The sequence below is a fragment of the Dendropsophus ebraccatus genome, chromosome 7 (assembly GCF_027789765.1).
Source record: "Dendropsophus ebraccatus isolate aDenEbr1 chromosome 7, aDenEbr1.pat, whole genome shotgun sequence".
NCBI classification, from domain to species: Eukaryota; Metazoa; Chordata; class Amphibia; order Anura; family Hylidae; genus Dendropsophus; species Dendropsophus ebraccatus.
Genome location: NC_091460.1, coordinates 124,983,741 through 124,993,992, shown reverse-complemented (window position 1 = coordinate 124,993,992; position 10,252 = coordinate 124,983,741).

The following is a 10,252-nucleotide window of genomic DNA, read 5'->3' as shown; positions in this document are numbered from 1 at the left end:
ACCAGGACTAGATACGCCCCCGGACCAGGACTAGATACGCCCCCGGACCAGGACTAGATACGCCCCCGGACCAGGACTAGATACGCCCCCGGACCAGGACTAGATACGCCCCCGGACCAGGACTAGATACGCCCCCGGACCAGGACTACTTAGCAAAAATTTACATACAGCGCGTGACCTGAACAAAGTAAGATTACTGTCTAATTGAGGGGGGCACAGAGGTTACAGGGGCATATTTGGGAAGTGTGCTGGGTGATCTATCAGCACATATCCTTGTCTTTACATTGATTTTCTGGGTGATTGGTTCCCTTTAAAGCCCCCCCCCCTTGATTCTCTTATGGAGAGGGGAGGGGTTGAGGGAGATGAGGCACCAAAACAGGACAACAAAGGGTTATTTACAGCTACATCACCGGGCTATCTACTCTGAAATCAGCACTGACCTCTGGGTACTGGCTTTCACACAGGTCTCACTGTGTAATCCTTTGTTCTCTGGCGACTAATCCCCCCCCCCCCCCCCCCCCTCTCCATAGAACATACATGACCTGACTGATGTATGGGTCGAGATTTCCTGATAATAAGCAGTGAAAGAGAGAAGGGGGGGGGAACCTGGGGAAGTCTTTTTGAAAGCAGATAATGGCATATTTGGCTAATAAGCCCAATTACAAAGTTTCTTAAAATTGCCTGGACTATTGATTTCTGCAAAAAAAGAGTGACACTAAATTGTGAGGTGAAATTAAAGAACTGCAGTTTTTACTTATACACTACCATGTTTACTACATTTGACTTATGGCTTCCATGTCACATGCTTGTAGTGTACTGTAAAATGCAACTTCTTTGTTCCCATGGGGGACAGTAATGGCACATCAACCCATACCGTGTTGGGCTATGCTGGAAAAGTTCTTTGATGCAGACAAAAAATATTTAAAGGAACCTATTTACTCATGGGTGCCACAGGTGTCCTATTGGCATGTCTGTGCATGTATGCTTTGCCCAGAGTGAGCCAGAGGAGTTTGTGTAGTCTCCTTCCTACCTCTAGTAGTGACCTCATCTGGCCAAAGTCTGTAAGTCGGATGAGCAAATTTTCAGTAGGAACGACGCAAATCACTTTACTATCTGTATTCCTCTCATTGGGCTGCAGTGCTTTGAAGTGTGTGCTCTGTGCCGCTCCTCCCCAGGTGCTGGGAAAAGATGGAGTGGTGCACACTTCAAAGCCCTGCAGCCTGAAGAGCAGAATACAGATGGGAACAAAGCAATTTGCTTATCCCTAGTTTTAAGTACAGATTATATTTTGAAGCCAATAGCAGATCATGCACTGCTGGTGACATCACAAGGGATTGTGCAGAGTTGGGCCAGGCTTAAAGTACAGGCTTTTTTGCCTGCTGGTCAAGAGTCTGGATGTGTTTTGGCCCTGGAGCAGCTGTTGCAAAGATTCCCCATCCCTGCCTTAGGGCCCTATTACACGGGACGATTATTGTGCGAAAAATCATTAAATCGTTCAAATTTAAACAATAATCGTTCTGTGCATTTGCAGTTAACGATCAAAAAATTGTTCGGATGTCGTTCATCGTTTTAGATCTGAACCCAGTGGCGTAGCGACCGCGGTCGCAGGGGCCGCGACCGGGCCGCTACCAAGGGGGGGCCTGCGAGGCCCCCCCTTACCACTGCACTGCCCGCTTCCCACTCCCTCTTGTGACCGCAAGCAATGTTTTGCTTGCGATCACAAGAGGCAGGGGCCCCCGGCTGTCTTGCGGCCCCCAGGGAGCTCTGTGTGCGGCGGGGGGAGGGGAAGTACTTCCAGCGCAGGGAGCATCGCCTTAAGAAAAAAAAAAGGTCCAGCGAAGCTCCGCCCCCTCCGCGCTAAGCCCCGCCTCCCGTCGGGGGAAGCCCGCCAGCGCGTGTGACCTGGGGGCTACAGAAATCATGCAGGTGAGTATAGATTTTTTTTGTTTTTAAGGGGATGATGGGGGGGTGTAGTGGTATGATGATGGAACAAGAGGATGATGGGGGTGTAGTGGTATGATGATGGAACAAGAGAATGATGAGGGGTGTAGTGGTATGATGATGATGAAGGAACAAGAGGATAATGGGGTGTAGTGGTATGATGATGATGGAACAAGAGGATGATGAGGGGTGTAGTGGTATGATGATGGAACAAGAGGATGATGGGGGTGTAGTGGCATGATGATGGAACAAGAGGATGATGAGGGGTGTAGTGGTATGATGATGGAACGAGGATGATGGGGATGTAGTGGTATGATGATGGAACAAGAGGATGATGAGAGTGTAGTGGTATGATGATGGAACAAGAGGATGATGGGAATGTAGTGGTATGATGATGATGGAACAAGAGCAGGATGAGGGGTGTAGTGGTATGATGGAACAAGAGGATGATGGATGTAGTGGTATGATGGAACAAGAAGATGAGGGGTGTAGTGGTATGATGATGGAACAAGAAGATGATGAGGATGTAGTGGTATGATGATGGAACAAGAAGATGATGAGGATGGAACAAGAGGATGATGGGGGGTGTAGTGGTATGATGAAGCAACAAGAGGATGATGAGGATGTAGTGGTATGATGATGATGGAACAAGAGGATGATGGGGGGTGTAGTGGTATGATGATGAAGGAACAAGAGGATTATGAAGGAACAAGAGGATGATGAGGGGTGTAGTGGTATGATGATGATGATGGAACAAGAGGATGATGGGGGGTGTAGTGGTATGATGATGAAACAAGAGGATGATGAGGGGTGTAGTGGTATGATGATGGAACGAGGATGATGAGGATGTAGTGGTATGATGATGAAGGAACAAGAGGATGATGAGGATGTAGTGGTATGATGATGATGGAACAAGAGGATGATGAGGATGTAGTGGTATGATGATGATGGAACAAGAGGATGATGAGGGGTGAAGTGGTATGATGATGAAAGGGCAGGAGGATGAAGGGGTAGTAGTATTATGGTGGAGGTGGTTGTAGTATGATGATGGAGGGGCAGGAGGATGAAAGGGGTAGTAGTATGATGATGGAGGGGCAGGAGGAGGGGACAACATGGGGGGCATCTATATGGTTGATAACATGGGGGCAATCTATATGGGGGATAACATGGGGGGCATCTATAATAGGGACAACACAGGGGGCCATCTATAAGGGGGAAACATTGGGGGGCCATCTATAAGGTGGACTACACAGGGGGTGTATACAATAGGGGGATATGTAGTATAAGGGAGTCACATAGAGTCAGGCTACCCACTAAATGAAGGGGCCATTACAGATGTGCAGTTTGTAGAGAGATGAGGATGGTGTCAGTGTGAGGAGCCTAATATGTCTGTCTGGCAGATTCTGTGGATTCGTGGCTCCAAAAAGTTCTCATAATGGCCCTGGGCAGATGGAGAAGATGAAAAGGGAAGAACTCCGATCAGAGAAGACGTCCCCTGATATATTTGCACTGTAATGTATATGGTGTATAGAGCCTGTGTAGAGCTGGGGCCACCTCTATATGACTGGATGAGGTGATATTGGATATGTACAGAGGATTTTATTCAGTAGCAGCGGTTGTGTTAGTCAGTATGTGGTAAGGGGGGGGGCCCAAGTTGACCTCTTGCACCAGGGCCCAAGAGACATTAGCTACGCCCCTGTCTGAACCTAAAATTTTCGCTAATCGTTTGCTGTAATTCCACATTTGTTCGCTCAAGTTCTGCGTTTTTTCACTAATCGTTTAGTGTAATTGCCTATTGTTTTTCTGGGATCAGAAGAAATAAATGATCATAGTAATCGCAATAAAGACTGTAACGATCACGACTAACGGTTATCGTTCTGTGTAATATGGTGAATGATTTCAGGTTAACTATAAACAATCTCGTTTACGATCATTTATAGTCGCTAATAGCTAAAAATCGCTCAGTGTAATAGGATCCTTAGAGTGAAGTGGCTGAACTAAGGTTTTGTGGCACAGAAGAAAATCCTGTGGGCTTTATTCCCAATTTAGCATATTTCTAATGCTTGTATCTGCTGGAGCACTGGATTGCAAAAAGTGTGGATCAGAAGCCCTCTAGGTATAAAAGAGCAGCGGACAGGTGTGTTTTAATACCCTGGCCCAGATTTATCCTGCTGCTGTTACACAGCTTGTTTTGTATCTTACAAATATTGTGGGCTTTAAGGTCCCCATACGCTATTGCGATGCCCTGGCCCCTGGGGGCCACTTCCACAGTGCTGGTGTTATGAGCGGGCAATGACCGGGGCAGCTGCAGGGGTTATACTTGTCACGGTATAGGCCTGAGGGCGGCACAGCTGTAGAGCCGGTCTGTGGAATCTCCGGGTGATGATGGGCATGCGATTCTTCGCTGCACTTAGTCAGGGCACCAGTTAGTGGACACCAATGCCAGGGTTCAGTAACAGCGGTTTTATTATAGATGAGGTAACTAGTAGCAACAGTTCTATCCGGATGCAACCGGGTATATAGCAGGCTTTGACAAATAAGGCAGGAGTGGTGCTGCATAGGCTGTGAGAATACGTGCCGGATGATGGGAGTAGGAGTATGAGAGGAATAGCGTTGCTGGGTGGATTAGCTTGAGAGTAATACTTGCTGTGAATCCTTGTAGCGATGAGGAGAGATAACGGAATGACACCCAGATGAGAGAGAAGACTCCGGACACTTGAGCAGGCAGATACAGCCGAAGACTTGAATATAGCAGAGCACCTGATCCACACTTCTAGTGGTGAAGTGGGAGCTGCAGAGAAGAAGCCCAACTCCTCTGAGGCAGGAGAGGGACGACACACATCCTCCTTGCTTGGAAGCAGGGGGAAGACTCCTTGTTAGGAGGAAGTGGGAGGTCACATGGTTGCTCCTGGCCAGAGCTAGTCGGCCATTGGAGGAACCATGGTTACAGGTCACGTGATCAACAGCCTTGCATACCACTGTACAATGCAATAATACACAGGAATACATGAGAATACACATGAGAATGCACATTACCAGAGAATACTAGGGGAAAACCAGCAGCAGTTGCAGTGCAAACACTTACCAGAACAGGCATGGACACAGCAATAGAAATGGCCATAATAGGAGTAGTAGTCTGCATGTTCTGGGACACTGCATACCTCCCTAGCAAATTTGAGCCGACCTCGGCGAATCTAGAAGGCAGCAAACATGAATAGACTGGACAATCAAACAACAGGAATGAATTATGAGAGTGAGTGTGATGAGGTGTGTGTTTCCCACGCCCAAGGCACAGGTGAGAAGAGAGAGAATGAGAAACCCTAGTGGCAGGACTTCACCTAGGGGTGCCTAACGTACTCTGGCGACCAGGTAGCTAGTGCGTGAACCATCTGACGTGTAAGCCAGGACAACTTAACTGCTGGCGGGGGACCCTCAATATTCCAGCCAGTTAGACAGTAGGTTTTCTGTTAAATGCGTTACCCTACTGGAAAAGAGAACTGTGAAGACCTGTGTACTACCTTGGCGTGTCTGAGTAGTGTCTTGGATACCTGGAAGAGAAAAGAACAAAATAATAAAAGCAAACATACATGGGGAGCTCCCTTTCATATCACTCAATCACACACACAAGCACTCCACAGGCCAAACACACGAAAAGGCATCCAAGGTGCGATATGTATGGACAAGTGTGAAGGTTAGGTATGACTATGTGTGATAACTACTGTGTTGGGACAAAACAGAGGCGAACAAATACTGGAAACAAAAGGAAGGGAAACACAACAGACAACAAATACTGCGAGGTCTTGAGGAGAACTGGCTCACATGAATCTGAATGAAAATCTGAGAAAAATCTGAATGAAAATCTGAGAAAAATCTGAATACAAACTGGCTCAACTAAATCTTTCCAGCTATAGATAATAGATAGATATAATAGATATAATATAGATATAATAATACACAATAATGAGACTGGATGAGAAAATACACTCCTACATAAACTGGACTTTCTCTGAGGTATATGTAACCTGACTTCTCTTACTCAGAGGAGGAGCTATCTGACTTTGACACTGGAAAAATATACTGTTTTACAAAAGAGGCGCTCTACTCTGAGGCTATCTATGTAACCTTTTGCTTACTCAGAGGAGGAAATACAAAGACTTCGATAACACTGGAATGCAATAGTACAATAAGTGCAATAATGAAATAAGTGCAATAATACCCTGTGTGGAACACACAATCACAGGAAAGTGCATTAGGAAGGAATGGGTTAAGTGTCTCTGTTAGGTAGAGTCTCTTTTAGGCAATTAGACATCGTCCATGTAAAAGGCTCTGGGACAGGCACTAGAGAACCTTTTGTTACTGTAAGTGTCCATCAGCTCATGGCTGGTTAGTACAGGGAACTTGGTCAGGAGGACCAGGCACGAACCTTGAACGTTGCATACACTAGAATGGTGAAACAGCACACACAAAAAAAAACACAGTCATAGAACTCAGCCCTTGGGAGGACATTTAACAGAAATGTCCTGGAGGATCCCAAGTGGCACCCCTCTTTTTCTCCCAGGGATAATACCGGGAGGAAGCCGGAGCAGGAGCATCATCTGCTGCGGTGGTGACCACGAGGCTAGGGGTCACGGTGGTCACAGGAGAGACAGTAGGGGCTACTGTGGTCACAGGAGAGACAGTAGGGGCCACGTGGTAGGTGGTGGTAGTGGAGGAGACAGCAGCTTTAGCCACGGCAGGGGAAGGAGCGGTGCTAGCAGCCGAAGTAGATGGGCCCGGAGCAGGGGGCGCGGCGACAAGTGAGCCCAGGGGCTTGAAATCAGGCCAGTCCTCGTCCCATTGCTCTGATGGAGAAGGCAGGAAGGGCCGTTGCACCGCATGTTTTGGCCTGGTGATAGCGGCTGCCCAGGGGCTGGTGAAACAGGAGGCCTTCGGTTTTTTCCCTTTACTAGGGCCGGGTAACGGGGTGTCCGGAGGTCCGGTACTCACTATTTCGTCCCGTTCCGGCGAAGTCGATCCTCCGGTGGAGAAGGCCAAGTCGGACTCGCTGGAACGGCCGGTCTCCGGGGAAGGACTGGTGCCGGATGATGGTCCCCCGTCCGGGTCAGCGCAGAGTGGAGTGGAAGCCCGGGTGGAACCTATGTCGTCCGACGCAACGGAGCCCCAGCTGGAGTCGCTGTCCGGAGGTAGCGGAGTTAGGAGACAGGCAGGATCTACCTCCGCTAGGCTTGTAGGCCATTCAGGCACAACGGGAGCAGCAGCAGCGAAGATGCACTCCTCAGGGGTCGCCATCTTGTCTCACTGGAACTTGTAGCAGGAAGGGGAGAAGCGCCAGGCTGGAGGATCAGGCTCCAAAGTCTGCCCAGCAACAATGACGTCAGTGGAAGCGGCCGGCCAATCAGGAGAGACACAGTCATTATCAATGGCGCCAAACAATTCCCGCTTCTCGGCCGCATGGCAGTTAACCCCCTCGTCACCGGGGGATGGCGCAGGTAGAAATAACAGCAAGAAGCGGCCATTTTGTGTACAGTCCCAGCCGTGCAGCGACTCAGTTATCAGAACTCCCATGGCAATTTTAGCACAGTCTCTGGAGACGATATTAAACTGTAGATCTGGTACACCGCGTGGCGGGTATATCCTGTTCGTGACGCCAAAAATGCGATGCCCTGGCCCCTGGGGGCCACTTCCACAGTGCTGGTGTTATGAGCGGGCAATGACCGGGGCAGCTGCAGGGGTTATACTTGTCACGGTATAGGCCTGAGGGCGGCACAGCTGTAGAGCCGGTCTGTGGAATCTGCGGGTGATGATGGGCATGCGATTCTTCGCTGCACTTAGTCAGGGCACCAGTTAGTGGACACCAATGCCAGGGTTCAGTAACAGCGGTTTTATTATAGATGAGGTAACTAGTAGCAACAGTTCTATCCGGATGCAACCGGGTATATAGCAGGCTTTGACAAATAAGGCAGGAATGGTGCTGCATAGGCTGTGAGAATACGTGCCGGATGATGGGAGTAGGAGTATGAGAGGAATAGCGTTGCTGGGTGGATTAGCTTGAGAGTAATACTTGCTGTGAATCCTTGTAGCGATGAGGAGAGATAACGGAATGACACCCAGATGAGAGAGAAGACTCCGGACACTTGAGCAGGCAGATACAGCCGAAGACTTGAATATAGCAGAGCACCTGATCCACACTTCTAGTGGTGAAGTGGGAGCTGCAGAGAAGAAGCCCAACTCCTCTGAGGCAGGAGAGGGACGACACACATCCTCCTTGCTTGGAAGCAGGGGGAAGACTCCTTGTTAGGAGGAAGTGGGAGGTCACATGGTTGCTCCTGGCCAGAGCTAGTCGGCCATTGGAGGAACCATGGTTACAGGTCACGTGATCAACAGCCTTGCATACCACTGTACAATGCAATAATACACAGGAATACATGAGAATACACATGAGAATGCACATTACCAGAGAATACTAGGGGAAAACCAGCAGCAGTTGCAGTGCAAACACTTACCACAACAGGCATTGACACAGCAATAGAAATGGCCATAATAGGAGTAGTAGTCTGCATGTTCTGGGACACTGCACTATCATGTCTGAAGATGTGGGCTGGGTATGATGAACCACCACCCAACCCCTTTCTGAAAGAAGCCAAAGCCAGAGTGCTCTCCCCTCTAGAGGCCATGTCAAATGTTCCAGTGTATGGAAGATAACAGATGGTGAGATTGTTCGCCCATCAGTTATTGAAGGTGTATGACCATCTTTTAAGCAGCTTGAAAAATTTCGACCCTTGTCTATATTCAGCCCCTTTCAGATAAAATGGTTGAAATAGGGTGCCCTTGCATGTCGTTTTTTTGTGCAGTGTTTTAAGGCCTCCGAAAAACTGCCAATGATTTCTCCACAGTAATGGCATTTTGAGACCATCAGAACAATCCCATTGAAGTCCATGGTAGAAAAAAAGCCATAGCATACGGTGTTATGGAAAAAATGCTAGAGAGCGAGAGAAAGAAAGAGACTGTGTGTAGGGCAAATCATAAACGTCTATTGACATCCAGCCATTATCTGGTCATTGGGAGTTTTGCAAAGAAAAAGCCATGGCGTTCTCCAAGATTTTACGGTGTGAAGCCGGCCTCATGGGTGTAACCAGGCAACTTTATCAGCTAATTCTGCATAAGATTTAGCTTTGTTATAGCTGAAAACAGTTAAAATGGTAGAGCTGGCCTGAGACTGTGCCCATATGCATTGAAGGGATTATAGGTATCTGGGCACACACCCCTCCTCTTCCTCCTCTCACCCCCGGCACTGGCGCTCTCCTCTCAGCCGCACATGCAGCTCCTCGATCTCTGGAGGAGGAGGCCGCGGGGACTGCAGGGTGCAGTGATCGCAACGCTGCAAGTCCTGGGGCTGTAAAGCAGGATCGGGGGTCTGCATCCCCCGATCCTGCTGAACAGCCCCAGGACTTGCAGCGATGCCATCACCTTGCAGTCCCCGCGGCCTCCTCCTCCAGAGCTGCATGTGCGGCAGGGACGCTAGGGGGCAGCGGCTCTGTTAGGCGGCTGTAGGCTCCTGCACTGCACACCTCCCCTACCACCACCACCACCACCACCGCCGTCCACCTCTCCGTCGTCTTCGGGAGGCTGGCCAAACAGCTGCAGCCGTCCCTGATGCCGCCCCCCCCCTCTGCCGCGTCATCAGCTGCGATTGGCTGAGCATAAAGTTAAGCTCAGCCAATCGCGGCTGAGCAGCTGATGAGGGCCGCACTTACAGGAAAGCTACCATTGAGGTGGGGGCCGCAAACTAGTGTCCCGTGGGCCGCGAGTTTGAGACCCCTGCTATAGAGGTACAGTATGTCTCAATACAAGTATTACAATACAGGAAAAAGCTAAGTCAGAGATGAGCAAACTTACAGTAAGTTCCCATAAACCCCAATGCTCGGCATTTGAATCCCACTGCTTGGAAAACATGGATGCAGGCATAGGTCTCCTAGGGCTGCATCTGTCTCTTCCAGGCAGTGGGTGTAAAACTCCAAGCATTTGCGTAAGTTTGCTCATCTCTAATGGTGACATCACTCAGGTGGGATAGAGCAAAGATCCAGAAGATGTAAGAAGATGATGATGCGCTGTCTCGAGAGAGGGAGGAGCCCAGGAGCTGGAGACAATACACATTTTCTAGTTTTACTACTTTCTGTACACGATGGGGGAGATTTATCAAACATGGAATGAAAGGTGGAATCTGATTGGTTGCTAGGGGCAACTGAGCCCGTTTCACTTTACACCATGTTTGATAAATCACCCCCCTATATTAGTAAGTTATACGTTAGGG